Genomic DNA, 21,832 nt, shown 5'->3' on the forward strand with positions numbered 1-21,832 from the left:
TTTGGTGATATTTTACTTTCCCACTAAGTGTAGACTCTGAGAAATAAAAGGGAAATATTTGAAGTTTTCATAAATTCAAATGTTGATAATCTTCCTTCCAAGAATGAAATTGAAGAGACTCTTGCTTTAATGAGGAGGTAATTTTAAAAACTATTTTCAGAATGAAGTGTGTGTGAGTGTGGGAACCTGCATGCTTAATTTCCCTTTCCCTTCCTATTTCTTGGCCTTCGAGAATCTACCCTCCCTATAGTATACTTCCAAACAAGTGCTCATGTGATCGAGGACATTGCTTCTTCAGTTAGCTTTAAAGAGGAAATGTGAAACAGAAGCAAAGGAGAAGACATCCACACACAGAAAGTCACTGTTTCCTTGAAAACTCCCAGGTTCTATACCTGTTCCCACTGTACTGAACTTCTGCAGTTAATGACTACATCTGAAATCATTCTTCCCTGTTCCCTCTTTTTATTTTTTAATCATTATCTGGAAATTCATTGTGATGAAATGAAGTCTACAAAACCATTAAGAAATCCTGCAAATGGAACAGCCAAAGGTCAATTAGGGATTAGTTCTAAGTGACATAATTTGAGCATATAAAACATATCTCCATATTCTAAGTTTCTGATTCAGAGTATACTTAACCCTAAAGTAGCATTGACTTTCTTATTTGAAGGCTTAGAATTCCTGAAGATGGATCAATCGTAGTTTTTTAGTGGACTTGGCTAAGTCAGAGAAAATCTATTCTTTCAAATAGGTTTTTCCACAAATTTACTGAAGTTGAGGCCATTTCTTCCCTGGGGGTGGGTGGGTGTGTGCTCTTCTCCCTTTCCTGATACATTCACTCCTCACCAAGTAGCTACTTGTTAAAAGGAACCAGCAGATGTGGATACTTCAAAAACCAAGTTTGAATTCCCTTCTTTCAAGGTGTGAGAAGCCTGTCTGACAAGCAAGAGGTTGGAGATTTTGAACTTTTTCTCTAAAAAAAAAAGAGCCGAGAAAAACTGTGTGGAAGAGTGTAGAGCAAATATTTATGGCAAGCCTTTCCTACTTGTGATAGTTGATCAGGCTGTTTGGAGCGACATTAAATGCTTTTGTGTTCTCATTTCTTACTAAGAGAGGTTATTTTTGGTCTTTTCCCATTTTAATTACTCCCCACGGCTCAACTTCTGGTTTGGCTTTTTCTGGGTTTGGCCACACATTTCATTAGCCCTGTGTACTTTCAGACTGACTGACTGACCCAATTTAAAATTCTTGGTCCCAGAGCCCAGATGTCAAATTATCAGACAGTTTATTTTTCCTTTCTGTGTATTTTTCTACATTCACATTTATAACAAATGTAAAGCAAACCAAACCCAAAGAACTTACTGTTTCTGGCATTTTATTTTCTTCTTTCTGTAAAGAAAAAAAATTCAGGCTCCAGTTGACTCTAGAAATGGAACAAAAATCATGTATAGGACCAGAGGACTGGGGGGAAGAGGGCTCCTCATTCTCTCAGAGGAAAGCTAGTAAGCAAGAGAATTAGAAACCACATGTTTACTACACAATTTAAACAAGATGTTTTCAGACAGCCCCTCCCCCATGTCATTTAATTGGTTCTCATTTTGTCACTTTTTGCTGCAACTAAACCAAGTTCTTTGACTGCTGATCATAAAACATTGTGTGAAGAAGTAATTTTTTTTGTGAAGTAATTTTGAAGTTCACAAAAAAACATACTGTGGTTATAGTCTAGAAAACTTTTTCCTAATACCTTCAGTTTGCTGATGGTATTGTATAATTCTCACTGGTACTCTCCAAGTACTTTAGAATTTTAAATTATAGGGATGCAGATAAAAGTGCTCTGATTTGCATTGTTTAATAAGCACTCTGTTTATTTGACACTTCTTACATGGAAATGGCATGAAAGCATGAAAATAATTCCGGTTTAGTCATGTTCAAAGAACAGAATTTAAATAAGAAACAGAATAGTTGAGTTCAAGTTCATAGATTAAGACTGTTCTACCATGTAAGGCAAGGTATCATTGAGACAATGAGGATGATCCTTAGTTCATAGGAATGTGAGGAGGATGAATTAATGATGCTTGCCAAGTGGGTTTTTTTCCATTTTGACTATAATATTGTCTGATAATGGTTCTTTTGCTATTACACAGTATGCAGCCCTCACAGTTCAGCTGGTTCTATAAGCTTGGTGCCATGGGAATATGAAGAATGTAATGGAAAGTAGAACAATGGGCTGAGAATAGCCCTTTCATGGCATTGGTTTGCTGTGCTTGAAAAACTAGAGAAGCCAAAGCCTGGCATTGAGTAGTGACAATGCCAGTCACCACTATGACATGCGGCATCTCAACCAAAATATAAAAGAACTATGACTCATGTGGTCTGTTCACTTCCTTTGGGGGCTGTATGGTTTCTGTCTTTGAGACTACTCTGGCTCCAAGTGTTGTTTTTCATCCTTGTGGGTACAGAAACACATTTTATTCTTGTCATCAAGGGGTGTTCTTTTTCCAGTGAACGAATTCACTCTTACAAAGCCCACAAGAGACTAAATGTAAATCAGAAAGTTGGTTAATTAGTTTACTACAAGAGTGGCCCCTAGGCTGACAAATGAGACCAGCTGTCTGATAGGCACCCCACTTGGTAGTGCAATCCACCACTTGGAAGCTCTGTGAGCAGAGAATCACAGTGAAGGAGGAGAGAAATTGGATTTCTAGGATATTCCCATCAAGCTCTAGGGTCCTAATGATTCTCTATTCTTCACTATGGTGCTTTTCTAGCTGGACTCCTACAGTTGCTGCCAACCCTCTTCTGTACTGTAGAAATACTGAGAAATTCTTACTGATTGTAGATGTTCCTCCTCCTCCCCCCCCTCCCGGGTTACATGTAGTAGGCACTATAATTTCAAATTTCTTTGTCTCAGGGGTTAAGAGCACTGGCTGCTCTTCCAGAGGACCTTGTTCATTTCCCAGCTTACAACTGTCAGTGACTCCGGTTTCAGGAGAAGCTGACACCCTCACACCAATTCACATAAAAGTAAATAAATCTTAAAAAATGTCTTTGCCTCCGACTTGTGAAGTTTATGATTTCAAGGATACATTTTAAGTCGCATATATTGTATCTTATTGTCTTAGGAGAAGATTATTAGAATAACCTAACCATGTTCCTACCCTTGAGACTACCAGTTAGACGTTTTTCATATCTGTATATGCAGTGAATGTTGGAGTTGCACAAAATGTTTGATATCATTTAATTGAACACCTTCCAATGCAAAGAGAACTATGGCCTTGAAAAATAACAGACCATTTGCCTAACATCAAAAAAAAAAGAGTACGTAAGCAGAAAAAAAAAAAGAAATTTGAAAGTGATAAGTTTAGAACTTGAAAGATAACACAGCTCTTCTATGTTGTAAGGTTTGTTTGTTCTGATTTTGAGACAGGTTCTCACTGTATATTCCACAATGGCCTCAAACTTAGTTATAACCCAGGCTGGCCACAGACTCATGGTAATCCCCTCCTACTCAGTCTCTCAAACACTGAGATTACAGGTATGAAGCTATACCTGGCTACAACTCATTCATTGCACTCGCCACGCTATTTCATCTTTTTCCTGACTCCTGATAGCCAGTCCATGATCCATCTTACTTTTGCTTTTACTGAACTATTTGTCTAATTTACTTAACTGTTTTGTCACCAAGGACTATGCTACACTGGGGCAATGGTGGTGCACGCCTTTAATCCCAGCTCTTGGGAAGCTGAGGCAGGTGGATCTGTGAGCTTGAGGCCAGCCTGGTGTATAGAGTGGGTCTGAGGACAGCCTGGTCTTAGAGAAACCCTGCCTCAAAATAAATTTAAAAAGAAAAAGGAAAAAGAACTGTTACTTAATGCACCAATGTCATTTGTAATTGTAGAGTGGATTGTTCTTCCAACTTCCATATCATCAATAAAGTGCAAGTTCCTAAGCCATCTGTCCATTAGAAAAGTTTCAGGTAATTTGTCCAGAACTGTGTCTGCTCCATTCCCTCCCATTTATTAGGAATAGTACTGATCGTGCAATAGGCGTTAATGCATTTCCTGGTGAAACCTTGACCAAGAACAGTGAATCATGTTCTTGAAATTGACCCTAGATGCTTTGATACAGAGATGAGATTTAGTAGTAACATGTCTCATTTGAAAACTTTCTCCAAATGCTGTTTTGGATTTCTAGGGTTCTCCATCTCAGCTCAATGAGCAGCTGGTGACTCTCTAATGCCAGCATCCTAGAAGTAGCATCAGAGCTTATCCTTGGCATTCCACTTTGCATTCAGATTTCATCTCAGAAGTTCAGTGAGAATCCATTTACTTCTTATGATCTCCACTTCCACATCACTAGCCTGAGCTATCATTGGCTCTCACTTAGACAATCGATACGCTTGCTTATTCCTGGTTTTTTGTTGCTGCTGTTGGTGGTGGTGCTAGACTGGAATCCAGGGCCTTGCATATGCTAAACGTACTCTGCCACTGAGCTACATTCTAAACTCTGAGTTTGCATTCTCATCTCTTCTAATCTGAACAGCAAATAGAGCGGGAATGTTCTTTGAGAAAGTGGTATCTACAGCTTTTAGACAATTTTCAATTAGTGCCTAATATTCTAACTATAATATCGTTCCAGCCACATTTTCTTCTGCTCTTCATCTTGTTCTCCCATTTTCTAACAATACTGACCACCCTTTTAGTTCTTAAATCAAATCAAACTCTTTCCTGGAATTTAGCTTTTGCCCTCTCTGCTCCATTATGATCTCATTTGAGATGAGACTTGACAGATAAGAATCACACACAGAGAGGTGATTCATTCTAATATTACTGCACTGTGTAAATACTTTCCTAGCTGATCTGGTGGGTGTGCTCAAATCATTAATTTGAATCTGGAATGAGTTTGTATTATCCACTCTGGTGGATCACTTAAAGGCATCCCACCCTCTAAATGGTCCTTCTCAATCACTGAAGCTCATCTCCTACACCGATACTAGGTTCTCACTATAGATAGTTAATATGAATTGCAAATGTATTTCATTTCAGTGGCTTCACAGTAGTATCTGGGCAATTAAACAATAGACACAATATAGAATAAAATATTCCCTCTCTGTAAAAGTGATTGCATACTAATTGTTGTTAACCTGGGGAAGTTATTCCTCTGAGTAAACTGGCAGTCTCAGAAAAACATTTCTTCATTAAGGCTTTCAGGACTCTGTATAGCATACTGCAGTAGTAATTTACACACTGGTACCTTATTGGCCTCAGAAATTTAAAACAGCTCCCAAAGTGCCTGACACACTCATTTCGTTTTCATCACCTCATATATAAGCAAAACAATTCAGAGCCAAATGTTTGATTGGATTATGGAAGTTTTGGGCAATAGAATTGACATGCAATTTGTTTTTTTTCTTTAAGTCAATGATAAAATCAGTTTGCATTGCTTGATGTCACAGCAATGAAGAAAACCAGGTAAGAGAGACTGTGTGTGTGTGTGTGTGTTTGTGTGTGTGTGTAATGCTTGTGGGTGAGCAGGTTAGGAGAATAGCCTTCAACCCAGCAATTTCAATCCTTTCATCGATTATTGATTGTTTGAATAATATATAGAGAACTGGCTACATTGTATAAAATCCCAATTTAATACATAGGTAGGATTGAGAATACAGGGAAGAGAGACTTCTATAACAAAGGGAAGGGCTGCCTTAGTGTACTTCAATATTGGAAGAGCACGATAGAAATTGAGAATGTTTAACTCCCACCAGGAAAATCAGTTGAGATCACTGAGACCTCCCACTTTGATGCCACCCACATATCACCATTACCACCACCACTACTAGGACCATCACCTCCTGTTTTGTTACAGACAAAGGCAAGAACATGAAAAGAAGATCAGGGAAGTGATATAACCAGGACTGCTAGTGACACAGACAATTGAGTAGGTAGACAAGGACCATATGTTCAGGGCCAGCACATGTAAAGCTGAATCTAAGAGACAGGAAGATATGCCTCTACAATCGTAATCCCAGTGGCAAACCGCCACATAAGAGCATGGTAGTGTGTGTGTGTGTGTGTATGTACACGAACAAGTACACGCACATTTGACTGAACTACAAGTGCAATGTCCAAGTAAGTGGTGTAGCAGTTTCTGTACCCAGAACGCCACTAACTCACGACTTAACAATCATAGAGAACTAGGATTTTCACAAGAGAACTTTCCAAGGCTCCCAGGAAGATAGCAACTCCCTGCAGTTGACACTGAGCCAGCCACATCTTTTCAAGGGTTCTGGAGATCTGCTGGAGGAGCTTCATTACGCTTTGTGAATATCTCAATTTATTCTTTCATCCCCCGAATACATACACGACATCTGACATGTGCCAGGCAATCTGATGTCCTGGGAATACAGAGCAAGGAGGTCTCTTTTTTGGCTAGGAGTCCCTTAAGAACAGAAGCAGAGACATAGAAATAAATGGCTACAGCATCAAGAATAAAGGGGGAGCTCTGATCTCCTGTTGGGACAAGAGGTAAAGGGCTGTGAACATTCCTTTGACGTGATCATGAAGGTGCAGGATGCATTCAAGGGAGTGTGAACACTTTGTCTTGCCTGAACACTAGCAAAATGAAGGAGGAGAGGGGGTTGTGGTTAAGAACCAAGGGGCCAGGAGGTGAGGAGGTGGTAGTGCAGGCCTTTAATCTTAGCAGAGACAGGCAGATCTCTGTGAATTCGAGGCCAGCCTGGTCTACAGAGTGAGTTCCGGGACAGCCAGGGCTACACACAGAAACTCTGTCTTGGGGTGGAAAAAAAAAAGAACAGAGGAGTAGGGAAGGGAAGGTGTGGTAGTAGCTGTTGACCTGATACATTTAGGGAAAAGTAGACACAAAACAGTAAAGTCTTTGAGGTTCTATCCAAGCTATTTGTGACAGAAAAGGAAATGGATAATCAGAAAGCCTGGGATGGGAAGAGGCAGAAAGCTTCTGAGGAGAGGTGGAGGCCTGCAGCCGGCACAAGGGAGCCAGCCTGCTGCCTGCCTGGCCCAGGGACTCAGTGCTAGGATGTCCACAGAAAGGGAAAGCAGACCTGTCGAAAATGTGTTTCTCCTTAGTCCCAAATTGCTTGGAGGCTTTTTGGGCTTGTTTAGACTCTCACAACATTAAAGAAGATGATGTCCATGACCAAATGCCGCAGGTGCTCTTGAAAAGGCTGCAGAGAGCCGTCAGGGTGATGTAGCTGATTCAGAAGAGCCTGATAAATTCCTCCCAGCCAGTATCAAGGGAGAGGTACCTCTGAGTTTCCAGCCTTATGTTACAGATGCTCTGAACGGTGAGCTTCCAAAGAAACTTTTGGAGTATCTACTATTCTGAGAACAGCATTCTGCCTCCCATTTTACAGCAACACAGAGGCGGCCTTAGCAACTAATGACTTTTACATCTGGAAGGGCAGCAAAGAACAAAATAGTTGGTCAATGACTAAACTATTTCCACATTATCTAGCCTTCGAAAGATCACCTACGAGACACTTCAGTTTTAGAGCTGTGGAAGTTGAATAAAGTAAGTAATTAACTCAAACTCGACTACTCTGGGAATACTTTCAATATTCTTCCTAGTATACATTACGCCAGGGGAAAATGTGAAGTTGAATCAGGTGACTTGGCTGCATATGCTTGCTGCTGCTGGAGCAGGAGAGTGAGCTAGGAGGAGATGGAGAGGCAGACAGAGAGAATTAATTTTTAGGAAGGCCTCTTAGGGCTCCAGAAGTAGAGCAGCGCTTCTATTCTTTTCTGAACGATTTTCATTTCTTTCCTCTCTGCAGCTTCTAAAGGGCTTGGAAGCCATTCTCTATTGCTCTTTAAATCTGTGTCGCTCCCTTCCTCTGGGTGTCCCAGGAATGAAGACTGGAGCAGAACAAGCTAAGGGCTTGACTGATTTGTTTTAACAACTTTGTTGATGCAAATGGGCATGAGATTCAGCACCAGGCACAGAGGTTCAGGGGCACTACCAGTGTGGATGGGGCTGGGTGTGACCATTCCTTTTCACCTGTACTAGCCATCTTCCCCACTCCTCAAATCCCATCACCAAATGGCTTTCCACCTGGATAGCAGTGCCAGGCCCAGATGCATGGTCACTGAGGGCATTTTCGATATTAACAATGTCTTTTGGGGGCTTCTAACCTGTGACTTGGGCCAAAGAAGGAGGGGGTGGTTATTGAGATTTGATGGACAAACTACACCTCATGAATGATTTAGGAACAGATTTATCAAGCAGTTAAAATCATCTTCACAATCCGTTGGCATCATGTTGTGCCTCAGCCTTTGTGTGAGCACTTTATCCTGGCCATTGTCTAGCCCGAGGGGATTAGGGCTCGAGGCTCCATTCTGCTGTATTCTGTCTTGATCTTATCTTGTTTTTCCTTTCCTCAGTTTGTCTGCCTTCTTTCTGTGTTTGCTGAAGGAAGTTGACAATCCTTAACCATTATCACGAATGCTTGCTATGGGCCAGGTCGTATCAGAAATTCTTTGCATATGCTAAGACTTAATTTTCTAAGATCCCAACAAGGCTCTTACTGGCTTACCCATTTAGCAGACCTGGAAACCGAGGCTTGGTAAATTTAAGCACTTGACCGTATCAGTCACTTTTTGTAGAGATTCCAAACTACCCAATATTTTTGGTCTTAAAACAGTATCTGGTCATTTTTTCCCCTTAAAGTGCCACAGAGTATTTTTTTAATTTTGTATGATATACAAATTCTGTCACAACTACTTAATGATGCCTTTGTCATACACATCATGTAAACAGCCATGACTATAAAGCTAGGTGTGACTATCTAGTGAGACTCTGCCTCAAACTTGTTAAAGTGTCAACCTTGGTGGATTCCATGGTGGGTGAGGATGACCAAGGCAGAGGGACAAACACGCCAGGCAGACAGAGCTTAGTGAGAAGTTTATTAGAAAGGGAAAGGGGCAGGAAATAGAAAATAGGTAAAGAGGCAGAGACAGAGAGAGGACAGAAGAGAAGAGGGAGACCGGAAAAGTCCTGTCTGTCCCAGGGGAATTGCAGGAAAGAGAGGAGTGGGGGCAGAGAGTGTAAGTGGGCAGGGATCTTTCTTTTAAAGGGGTCCTTTGCACCTGCCTGCAGACTACACAACCATGGAACCCTGGGCTGACCAGGGTTCTACTGCCTGAGTTCATTCTGCCAGGTGACAGGGGCAGGTCAGCATAATGCCTGAATCTTTACAAAACTATATATAGCTCAGGTTGACCTTGAACTCATGATCCTCTTGCCTTAGCCTCTCAAGTACTAGGATTACAGTTATATGTCGCCACAGCCAGCTTTATATTTCTATGTCTAGCAATGAAGTTTTATTGGTACATTGTCATGTGCTTTCTTTTTTCTTTATTTTTTGTTTGTTCATTTTTGGGGCAGGGTCTTATAATTATTATGGGCCATGATGTAGTATTTTTCTTACTATGTGTTTCTCATAATTAAAAACACAGTGTACAAGCTATACAAAAATTGTGTTGGCCATATTAAGCACCCATTTAGGAGCTCAGAAGGAGTACCTCAATGGGAAATAATGTCTTCAGCATGTATAAAACTTAAGTTTAATTTCTTCCACTGACACAATCACAAAAATACTTATTTCCTGTCTGGGCTACATGAAGGTACAAGTTCAGTTATGAATCTCTTGGACTCTCTCTATCTTAGCTGGCCTTGGACCCACAATTCTGGAACCCACCTGAAAGAGTAGCCATAGCATGGGGCGTATTGTTATCACAAGAAAGGAATAAGATAGGCAGAATCAGACCACACAATTTCAACGTCTTCCTAAAGCAAAATTCTCATGTGCCTATAAACTACAGAATTTTTATTCCTCATATTTAGAAGCTGGGAAGTCTAATACCGCAGTAGTGGCAAACTCAGCACCTGGAGAAGTTTTTGTTGCTGAAGGGTACCTATCCACGGTGTCCTCCTAGAGAGAACATGAATGAACTTGCTCTGGCCTCTGTCCCTAATCCTATTCATGAGAGATCATCTTTACCACCTCACCACCCCTCAAAGGCTCTGTCTACCTGCTAAAGCCATCACCTTCAGATTTGAACAATGAATTTTTTGTTGTCATTGTTTTTAGAGGCTTCTTTGTGTGTAGTTCTGTCTGTCCTGGAACTCGCTCTATAGAACAGTCTGGCTTCAGACTCACAGAGACTGGCCTGTCTCTGCCTCCTGAGTGCTAGGATTAACAGAGTGTACCACCCCGTCTAGCTTCAACATACGAATTTAAGGGGGGAGTGAGACAAAATATTCAGATCATGGGACCACTGTAGAGCTTACTTGTGTTTGTATGAAGTATATGTCATACATTTATATCCTATTTGCCTAAGCAGGTGACACAGTCAAGACCAAAGTGAATGGGCCAGGAAGAGAAGACATGTTCAAGGGGAAATGCTTCACTGCTAACTAGCACTTTGTTACTTAGAAGATTGTATGTTGTGACTGAAGGTTCAAGGATTTTTTTTTCTCCCAAACCCATTCTGTTAGGCACTTTGCTGTGGTGCTGCCACTCCCCTGTGGTAGGACTCTGTTCTCCGTTCCTCTCTCCACAGAGCTCTTTATTACCTGTTCTACAGCAGTCTGGTGCTGCCCTCCTAGGCAGGATACCCTCGTTCGTCAGCTTCTCTTACCTGGGCACTTAGCATTCCTGAAGTTGGATGTTTCACTATGTACTGTGCCCTCCTGCAGACCAAGCGAACATGACTCACAGTCCATGGAGACCCATGCCAGGATCGCCTGAGCACACAGGGCTTGGTTTTGCATTTACTCTCGGCCTGGACTGTGGAAAGGGCTGTACAGCCCCCACTTGCTTTATCAGGAAGGGACTGCCTTCTCAGCAAAGGACACAAAGAATAAAGCCCAATTGCTCCCTGACCTCCCGCCAGCCCTCCCCTTCCAGGAAACAATAGCTGCTGCTTGTATCCGGCTTCACAGATTGCAAAGCCCCATCCTGGGTCATTCCAATCGGTCCTTGAAAACACATGTGAGGCAGACAGGATTACCATTTTACAGATCAAGAAACTGAGTCTGAATGAAAGTTCAGGTATCTTGATGACCACAGACTTAATTATATGGTAATGCCATGAGTTAGTGGCTAAGCTGCATCTCAAACCCGGGGCTCTTTGCCCTCACCCAGAAACACACCCTGTCTTTGATGTTTCCGGGTTTCCTCCCTTTAAAGCATTCCTACCACTGCTATGATGCAGGATTAGAGTCCTTCCTCCCCTGGGATTTTAAGAACCTTAAAAGGATTGGCAGAAACCAGGTTAACTCTTTACTGCTCACTGAATGACCATTGCATCAGCTAGGGAGAGGGCTTAGTCAGTAAAGTACTTGTCCAGCAAGCATGGGGAGCTGAGCTTAAGCCCTAGTAACAGTGAAAAAAAAAACAGAGTATGGTGGTGCACACTTGTGATCGGTGCTGATGAAGAGACTGGGACTCACTGGGGTCACTGATCATCCAGCCTAGCCTATTTGGACAAGTTCCAGGCAGTCAAGAGACTTAGCCCCGCCCCAAGGTTGGATGGTACTTAAAGGACAACACCTAAAGCTGACCCTGGTCTACATATACACAGGTTTATATGTGCATGCGTACCCACACATACGTTTGCCTCCACACAAAGATTCACGTGTCAACACACACATACACAATTGATCTTGGTCACTGGACGGTGACAGAGTGTTACTGCAGGTGTGGTGCACTCTTGGAGTGTCTATTATTTCCCCACTCACTGAATCTCTGAAAGTGTGCTTTAAGGACACCTTTCTCATCTTTCCCAGGGGAAGGAGTAAGTGAACCTCTTTTCTGCTTAGCCCCCAGACTGCTTTCCTCATACAGACTCTGTCAGTCTGTGCTGGATTTGTTCTGTTGCTGATGCTTTTCTCCCACGAAGCCCTAAGCTCGTAGTGAGCACAGACCCTCCTTATGTCACCTTTGCATGTCCCTCTGTACCAGTTGTCTGTCTGCCTTTCACTGATGGCTGCTTATGTGCTCTGCTGAGCTCTGTAAGAACATGCACTTACTCATGTTTGAATCCTTGGACTCCCCACTTATGCCAGCCATGATGGCTGGCCCTTGAACGAACACTGAGATTCAATTATTTCCTATTTGGTTCAACTCATCTGAGATAGGGGGCCAGTGTAGCTCTAGTCCTGCAGCTATCATAAGACACAGCAAAAATAACTTTTTCCTGTCTCAGTATTTTTAGAAAGCAGTCAACTAGCCAGATTCAGTGAATGACTGGGAAGGTCATGGATGCCATTGTTTCCTGGCCACCACTATCCTGTGGGTTTGACTAGAAGTTAATGGTGGAATGAAAGGTTTTAACTTTGGTTCTAGGGATCCCGGCTGAATTTGTTTCTTTTTCCCATGTTACATAGTCCTTTGATGCTAGAAAGCGAGGCAGTCAATAAAATCTGGGAGGAGAGTGACAAAGAAGAATGTCATCCAATTTCTCTTACTTACTTACTCAAATTCATCATCTAAACCATACATATATTTTCACCGAAAAGGTAAAATCTAGGTCAAGGGATGGAACTCAGTTGGCAGAGTGACTGCCTAGCATTCATGGATCCCTGGTTTATATTCCCCATCACTGTATGTAATCCCATGTGGGGGCAGCTAAAGCTGTCCTCAGCTACACTGTGGTTCTGAGACCAGCCTGGGACAAATGAGACACTGTGGGGAGGGGGAAGGGAGAGAGGATAGGGTAGTGTCTTTTATCAACCTACCTTTTGATGATACTCACACCCAGAGATACTTGCTTTCTAAAGCAAAGCTCAGCATTGTTTCCAAAATTCCAATCACACTTTCTTCAACTTTCTTGGACAATGGAACCCCATTGGCTTGTCCACAAAAGTTCATCTTTCTCCATCTGTTCATGGAGTCCCCCAGGTGAAATCTATGCATGTTCATGTCAGAAGGTACTAAGTTTATGTTGTCTAGTAGGCCTTCAAATAATTCAATATGTGGCAAACAGAGCCATGAGTCATACTGTTCAGGCATGGTTAAAATTAGGAGATGGCAGCTTTCATCGAATACAGTCAGAAATGCGTCCTACAGATGGGGGTCCTGACACGATGCCACTTGAAAGAAGCAGCCCCTACCCTATGCAAATCACCTGCACCTACTCCCTCCCTCAAGCCTCAGTGTGTACTCCCCTTACCCTGGCTTCTGTTGTCATGGGCACACAGCAGTTCCAGCCAAGATGCATGATTTAACAGATGTTTTGCAAAAGGTTCCATTCTTCTGGCCATCAGCACATGTGGGGCTGTCAGGAGCCCTGTAAAGATTTTACAAGCCTTATAAGTCATAGTTTACTGAGCTTGGGATGGAATTTAATATATCATCATGGCTCTGCAAGTTCCCTCCTCTTTGTCTGATATAGCTTATAGCTTTATTTGCCTTCTAACTAAAAAATGTTGGCTCTGAAAGAGATTGAACAAGCCAGACTCTCCACTGGTACCCCTGTGTCATCATTACCTTCTAGGTCTGGCTCCTTGTCTCCTTCATGAGGACACTGCTCTTTCCCTTTCCTTAGCAGGCAGGTGTCTGGCTAGCAAGCCAGACCAGTACTCAGAAAGCCTTTAGATCATTTGTTCTTCCTTCTGAGTGAACTTTTCTAGAAAAGTTCTTCTCCCCTCCCTATCTCTCCCAGGTTTGCCTTGAACTTGTGATCTTCCTATGTCCGTCTCCTGAGTGCTGAAATTATGCCGCTGTATTCAGCAAAACAGAGTTTCTGTTGATTGATTGACTGATTGATTTGATGTAGACAGGGCCTCCTGTACATCAGGATGACTTAGAACTTGCTATGTAGCCAAAATTGAGTTTAAACGTGTGATTCTCCTGCCTCCCTTTTCCAAGTGCTGGGATGACAGGCATGTATAAGCCATCATGCCCAGTTTTAAGCATTGTTGTGATGGTTTGCTGAGCTTTGTGCATGCTAGGCAAGCACTCTACCAACCCAACGGAGTCACAACTCTAGCCTCCAGAGTTTCTAAGTACATCTAAACTCTTATGAAATTAACAGTTTCTGACTACACCTAAAATTTATCAACTACCAATCTGATTTTTATTAAAAAGTATTGTGCTTTTTGCTTAAAACAGTTCAAATGTGCCAGGTTTGGGTGTGTGTATGAGAGATTAAGAGAGATGGGGATTGAGAGAGAGAGAGAGAGAGAGAGAGAGAGAGAGAGAGAGAGAAGACAGAGAGGAGAGAGACTCTTGCTCTGTAGCCCATTTGGCTTGGATCTTAGGATTTTCCTGCTCTCACCTCATAAGTGTGAGCTACCACAGCCATCTCAGATGTCCCAAATCTAATAGACTTTAGCAAAAGTTGCCTTAAAAAGGACATACAGAGCTTTCTGCAAAATGTAATATTCTAGCCTGGGGACCTGGCAAGCTTTATACACACATGTTAGGCTTATTTTGCTACATTTGAAAACTTTCTTAGTAGATGCATTTTTAGAACTGGAAAAGGACAGAGTAGAAATTATACTGCCACTATCACTTCCTGAGTGTGTGAATCCCAACAAGCCCCTGAGCTAGATATAATTTTTAAAGTCGTATCTGAGGAACCTGAGGCATAGAGAGGGGAAGAGTCAGGCCTGAAGATGACATGGCAAGTCTTTTACAAATTATGACTTGTTTTTCTCTGCTTTTAATTATATTGCAAGTTTCTACTTCAACTATAGGAGAGATTGTAATGTCAGACATGACCTGCATTAACTTTGGAAAGAGTGAATTATTGAAGATGGACAGTCAAGGACTCAAACTCCTTCAGACAAAACTGCATCTCTCCTGTCCTTCCCTCTGCCCTCCCTCCCCTCTCTTCCTCTCTCTTCTCTCTTTTTCTCCCCCCTTCATGCATCCTTTCTCTTTTCTTTTTGAGACACAGTCTCCCTCTACAGCCCATCCCTTGAAGTCACTGTGTAATCCAGGATGATCTTGAACCCATGCCCCTGCTCCTGACAGCTGAGGTTACCTGTGTCTTCCACTATATCCAGCTAAGAAGTGCTTTGCTATGTGATTTCCCAACCAATATCCATCTGTTCCTTAACGGTTTTTTTTGTAATGCACTTTAATTTTTTTAATTATTGTCGTGTGCACATGCATGCGGCTTCTGAGTATGGAACTCAGGCCCTCAGGTTTGTATGGCAAACCTGTTGAGCTATCTTGTCCCCCCCTCCCCGTTCTTAAAACTTTTCCCAGTCTTTACGTTTCTGCTCTCAATGGCTACATGTATTATTATTATTATTATTATTATTATTATTTTTTGGTTTTTCGAGACAGGGTTTCTCTGTGGCTTTGGAGGCTGTCCTGGAACTCGCTTGGTAGTCCAGGCTGGTCTCGAACTCACAGAGATCCGCCTGCCTCTGCCTCCCGAGTGCTAGGATTAAAGGCGTGCGCCACCAATGCCCGGCGGCTACATGTATTATTATTCCTCTTTAAATTCCTCAAGGGGCCAGCTCTCAGGAGGCTCAGGCAGGTGCATCTCTGTGAATCCAAGGTCAGCCTGGTCTACAGAGCGAGATCCAGGACAGCCAGGACTTGTTATACACAAAAACCTGCCTCCCTCCTCTCCTACAAAATCCCTCAAAGCACGTTCTTTTTCCTTCTCTTTGTAAAATATTTTATTACAATTATTTATTTATTGTGTATGTTTTCGTACATACCACGGTATTTACTGGAAGGTCATAGAGGACAACTTGTAGTGATCATTCTCTCCTTCCACTATGTGAATCCTAGGGTTCTAACTTAACTATAGTCTTTAGTCTTGTAGGCAAGCACTGTTACCTAATGAACCTTGTCATCTGTCCTATTTTTGTTTGTTTGTTGTTTTTACCTGTTAATCTTCTTGCCTCTACCTCCCACACACTGCAATAACTGGTGTATCCCCATGGTTGGATAGCACTTTCTTACTCTTTTGATCAAAGGTTGTTGAACTCTGCTAATTTGTTCATCCTTGGATTGTATGTGAAATGTTACATGGCCAGTAATTAGACTGGGAAACCAGGATTCCCCGGACAAACCTGCATAGGTAGTGTCCTCTACGAGACTATGGACATGGACTTGGGAGTGAGACAAATTTAAATTAGTTGATGGTCTGTTAAACTCTCCTTTCTACAGCAGTCTAATCTCTTCCATGCTGCATCTTTTGTTCTGTTGCTGGTAGCTTGTGCTATTTAAGAACACAGGTTCTGGAGAAGAAATTAGTTTGGAAGCCAATCATGCATGCTTAAGCTTTCATTGGCTGTGTTATGTTGAAGAAAGTGCTCACCCTCTGTTAGCATCACTATCCATGTGTGTTAAATGAATAAAATGACAATAACTATATTGTGGTAGTTGAACAGTTGTGCAAAGTAAATATAGAAGACTGTGCAGGTGAGACTTTGGGATATGGAGCTGATGTGCCCCCCCAGGGGCGTAAGTGTGGAGGGTTGGGAGGTAAAGGTGGCTTTAGATTGGGGACTTCAAACTTGAGAAACAAGTGTCTGGACTCTGCTGCTATAAAAAACCCACCTTATGAGGGCTTCACTGGCAATCTTAGGGCGGAACAATGTTGGAGAGATGCGTTTGGTCTCATGGAGCTTTTTACCTGGACTGGGGAGAGAAAAACAATAGAGGCACATTAATGTTGAATATTGCCAGACTTGTTCTCAAAGAAAGGAAAAAGACCGTAATGGGACTAACGGTAGCAGAGCAGGTGGTGATGGCTTGCTTCTATTATATTTAGTGATCAAGGAAGTCCTTTTGAGACAGGGAGCACAGGCGAGAAATATCTACCTGAAGAGAAGGGGAGGAACATTCTAGAGATAGCAATTAGCATAAGCAAAGGCCCAAAAGCAGGAAGGAAAACTTGAGGGAGGTCATTTCGGCTGAAGAGTGGGGAACTATGGAGCCAATACAAGAAGGTGACGTGATAGGAAGTGACAGGAATGTGCACAGGGGCAGATTCTTTAAATAAGGGGTCAGGAAAGGCCTCTGTTAGGAAGAGACATTGAATGGAGGCCTCAGCAGAGACAAGGAGTCAGCCATGCAAAGATCAGGGAGGAAAATGTCCAAAGAGAAAGAATAGCCACTGCAAAGGCCCCTAGGTATAGCATGCTTGGCCTGTTGGAAAGAAAGAAAGGGTACCATTGTGACTGGACTAGGGAATCCAGGGAGATAAAGCCGAGGAGCTGGGGAGGAACAGCTAACTCAAGGGCCTTGGAAAACATAGTCAAGACATCAGGTTGTAATCTACATGAGTGGGAAACATCTGGAGACTTGGCATGCAGCAACCACTTCAACCTCTGTCTCCTCTGGAGCCCTGTGAACCCAGATTTCCATGCTGCTCATTGACATCCAGCAGATAATGTGTAATTGCTTTTCTCTAAGCTACCATCCTTTCTCCCAAGATAGACAGGAATCTGGGACTGGGCCTAGGTACTTAAATATGAAGTGTGTAACACACTGCAGGACGAGAGAGGGAGGAAAGGGAGGGGAGGAGAGGAGAGCAGAACAGAGGAGAGGAGCAGAAAATGAGGGGCATATCCTGGCATGCGGCCTCAGTCTAGAAGTACAGTGGAAATGCAATGTACTGTTCACAGAACCCATAAGCAAGGTGTTTAGGGACGGTTTGTGCAAAGTATCAGGGATCTTTAGAAAGCAGTGTGCATTTGGGTTTTGATAAGTAGGGTGTGTTGTTCTGGACAAAAGTCTTGTGTGCCCTGTATCTGATGTGTGCAAAACAAGTTCTTCCCTCTTTGTAGGTTCAGGGTCTTTAAATTTGGGGCCCAGAAACTTGTATCTCTAAACTTTAGAATCACTGCCTTCTTCTATTAAAAGGATGTTTCTAGCATTCTTCTTTAATTATTTTTTTAGGTTTTAAAAAATAATTTAATTTTATTTATGTGCATTGGTGTAAGGTATCAGATCCCCTGGAATTGGAGTTACAGACAGGCATGAGCTGTCATGTGGGTGCTGGGAATTGAATCTAAGTTGTCTGGAAGAGCAGCCATTGCTCTTAACCACTGAGCTTTCTCTCCAGCCCCAACAAAGCCTTATATAGCCCATGCTGTTTTCACACTCACTGTTGAGCTAAGGCTGACCTGGAATTCTTTGTGCTTGGATTAGAGGTTTGTACTACCATGTGTGCCTCTTGAAGGGAGCTTTGAAATACTGTATCTATTTCTCTAGAAAGGCCTCAAGCCTTCCTAATAATGCTATTATTGGTTAATACTCTCAAGTGCTTATTATGTGCTATGATTTCATCAGTCTAACAACAATTCCATTTTATAGAAAGCTGCCAGGCTCACAATAGTTGCCATTTTTCAAAGTATTATATGTATACGATAATAATGTCCATATACATTTAGTGCTGTGAATATCTGCCTGACTCCAAGCTCTTCTTAATCCTCATATTTTCCCAACCAACCTCATGTGTGCTTTGATTTGATTAATTGAGTTAGATCTGTTCTCCTTCAGTTTTTCCTGTCTCTTGTGATCTAAGTTCCATTTTCCTTTCATCATTAAAATCCCATGATACAGGGGATTCTGGGCTCAAACAAATGCTATCTAATCTAGACAGGAGCAATGCATTCCAGTTCAGGCCAAAACTCTGTTTGCCATGCTTCTTGAATATAGCGATCATATTTTAGTTTTTTCCATGGCCCTCATTATAAAGCAGAGAATCATCGCAGCCTCGGTGCTCAGCAACTTCAAATGTGCTTTGAAAGCCTGAGATATTTTGTGATCATCCCCATTGCAGTGGGACAGGGCTTTTCAACATGTCTACATGGATTTCTTTAGGGGACAGAGTTTGGCCTGGTGGAGTCCTTGAGTTATATCTGATCTGGGAAAAGTGGAACTGTCATAAGGTTTCGAGGGCTCATGACTGATTCAAGAAGGAAAACATGAAATCTACCCAACACTTGTCTCTTTTGCTTCATTCAGTAATGTATTTATGTCACAAAAATATGTAGGATATTCTTAAAAGCAAAGGCAGGGGTGGGAGGCTCAATAATTTATGCTTTGCCAGTCTCCCCAGCACGCTAACTCAGCTCTCTGTTCAGGAGGGAGAAAGAACTATATACCCTCACTGGGAATTGGGACCCATGCCAATGGCTGGAAGGCACTCACAGTTTAGCCTGTGTACTTAGGTTGGGACTGTCCAGTCCAGCATGTGGATCAGATCAGGGGCTAGTAAATGTCACTTTGTTTTGACACTGAATTGTAATGAGGTGGGAAGACGTGCCTGTTTTAGGAGATTAAAAAGAAGAATGTGTTGGGAAAGTTCCAGCTTTATTCACCATTAACAGAACATCTGATGTATCCAGGCTGGCTTTAACAGTGGCCCAGAACTACAGGTTGTCTCAGATACGGTGTAGTGATGTAAAGTGACCAGAAATACACAGGAATTTGAGAATAACAACAGTTTACCTTAAAAAAAAAAAACTAAACAACACAGTCTGGTTGATTCCAGGGAAGCCTTGAACTTGTTATGCTAAGGATGGCCAGAAACCTCTGATCTTTCTGCCTCTCTCTCCCTAGTTCTGGGATTAAAGGTAAGTAGCACCATGCCTGGTTTACTCAGTAGTAGGGATAAAGGCAAGAGCAGAGTGTTGTGCATACTAGAAAAGCCTTCTACTAACTGAGATACAACTCCAGCCAGACAATTCAGTTTCATACCTGTGTCTATATAACTGTATTTATAAATGTGTGTTCCATGCAAATTCAAATGTATAACATAAAATAGAATTACTACAAAGTATATTTTTGTCTGTGGTAAAAATGTAGTTATCCATTATTGAGCAGGTTTTATGTCCTAGGCATTATGCTAAGCTCTTTGTGTATTTTGCCTTATTTAATTCTCACATCAACCCTATGAAGTAAATGCTATTATCTATTTTTATTGCTGTAGAAACAGCTGCAGAGTGGTTAAGTCACTTGCCCTAGGTCACACAGATAGTAAGTGACTGTCACAATTCTGGAGTAAACTTCTATCCCAGGGGCCTTTAACGACACTGGAATCAACACATCTGAGGACAAAAACCCAGTTCAGTGTTTAAAATGTGTGTGTGTGTGTGTGTGTTTAATATATGTTCCGAGATATGTAAGTAAAGCCCCCTCACCCTGTATAATGTTCCTTATATGTATAATTTCAGTGCCACCCTGTTGGTGCTGGATAACTAATTAGTGTACTTAAGAGTGAGGAGTAGAGTATAGGTAGAGTATGTGAGAGGTTTTGGAGGGAGGAAAGGGGAAGTGATGTAATTATATTATAATATCAAAAAGTAAAATGTTGTATGATACACTGTATCTCAAGAAATGTGTGGTCTGTGTATGCTATACATTTATTAACAAATGGGGTAATTTTCATTGTGCTTCTTAATAATGATGGTTTAATTGCCTTAAACACCTGCATTCTTCCAGTCAAGTGATGTCTGGTAGGAAATTGTCTTGGCAGTTGCTTTTTGAAAATGATGATCAAAAGCACACAAAGAATGCCAGTTAATGCCATCATTATTTATTTAGTATAAATTTACAATAACAGGAAAATAAGTTCATGGAAATACAATATCATCTAAAGGACTTAAAGAATGGAAAACAATTCCCATCTTTGTTGTTTGGCCTTACTTTCCTTTGAAAAACAAACAAACCTGTTTATCACTTTGTCATAGGAAACAATGACCATGTTGATACAAAAAAAGAGGTAACCTTAGGTAGAAATAATAAATAACTATCATCGTGGATGAAAAGGCTTTGTTAAAACAAGGAGTTTTGTTTGGTCCTTGAAATATTCTTTTGAAGAAAGGCATGTGGCTTGAGGGTTAATTGATAAATTAGATGCCAAGGAACTATACCTTTGTAAAAATAACATCCAAGAGGATGGTTACATTGCTCTAAAATGAAGTTCACCCAGTTGATTTTGCTTTCTCGTTATGTTTCCATAGCTCCCGTGTACATAGTAATTCATGCATTTCAGACTCAGCTCTTCACTGATTTCTTATACTCCCTGCTCGTTGAAGCCCTTTTTCCTCCACATCCAAATCTCCATCTTCTTCCAGGTGAGCAGAGGGCTCACAGCCTCTGGGAAGCTACCCTGATACCTCACAGAAACTGTCTTTTTTCCTGTAGGAATTTTAATGTGTGATTTAACAGGCAAATCAGGGGTTTGAGGCCCTGCATCTTTTCTTTTTAAACTTATTTTTTAATAAAAATTTTTTTTATTTATTTAATTTTTTCATTTTTTTTTTTTTTGGTTTTACGAGACAGGGTTTCTCTGTTTTGGAGGCTGTCGGTCCAGCCTGGCCTCGAACTCACAGAGATCCGCCTGCCTCTGCCTCCCGAGTGCTGGGATTAAAGGCGTGCGCCACCAACGCCCGGCCTAATTTTTTCATTTTTAGAGACAAGGTTTCTCTGTATAGCTTTGGAGTCTGTTTTGGAACTCTCTCTGTAGACTCGGTTGGGCCCAAACTTGTAGAAGTCCACCTGCCTCTGCCTCTGGAGTGCTGGGATTAAAGGCATGTGCCACCACTACCCAGCTAAAAAATTATTTTTTGAGACAGAGTCTCAAATTGCTATGTAGCCAAGGATGAACTTGAACCTCTTTTCCTGTTTTCATCTCTCTCCCAGTGCTGGGTTTACAGTTGCCCCATCATGGTCTTGGTGATGGAATTCATGTAAGTTAGGTAAAAACTCTACCAGCCAAGCTACGTATCTACATCCCTATCACTTGCCTTTTTGAAACTGAGTTTTTAGTTCATTTATATCACTCTTCTACTAGTCTCTAACTTTCCTGGAGTC

At 41.8% G+C, this 21,832-nt stretch overlaps 1 long non-coding RNA gene across 3 annotated transcripts in view; it reads left to right on the forward strand.

The window, feature by feature from the left end:
• The window catches only part of LOC110343631, a 198,301-nt gene that overhangs the window by 13,920 nt on the left and 162,549 nt on the right, over positions 1–21,832 (forward strand). Inside the window, exons 3-5 of one of the 3 annotated variants that reach the window (XR_005876871.1) lie at positions 5,418–5,471; positions 7,388–7,545; positions 9,877–10,046. The exons of the other annotated variants lie outside the window; for them this stretch is intronic. This is a non-coding gene — a long non-coding RNA (uncharacterized LOC110343631). Of the gene's footprint in view, positions 1–5,417; positions 5,472–7,387; positions 7,546–9,876; positions 10,047–21,832 lie in introns of those variants that run through there. 3 annotated transcript variants of the gene reach the window in all.

The sequence above is a fragment of the Mesocricetus auratus genome, unplaced genomic scaffold (genome assembly GCF_017639785.1).
Source record: "Mesocricetus auratus isolate SY011 unplaced genomic scaffold, BCM_Maur_2.0 Super-Scaffold_100003, whole genome shotgun sequence".
In the NCBI taxonomy this organism is placed as follows: Eukaryota; Metazoa; Chordata; class Mammalia; order Rodentia; family Cricetidae; genus Mesocricetus; species Mesocricetus auratus.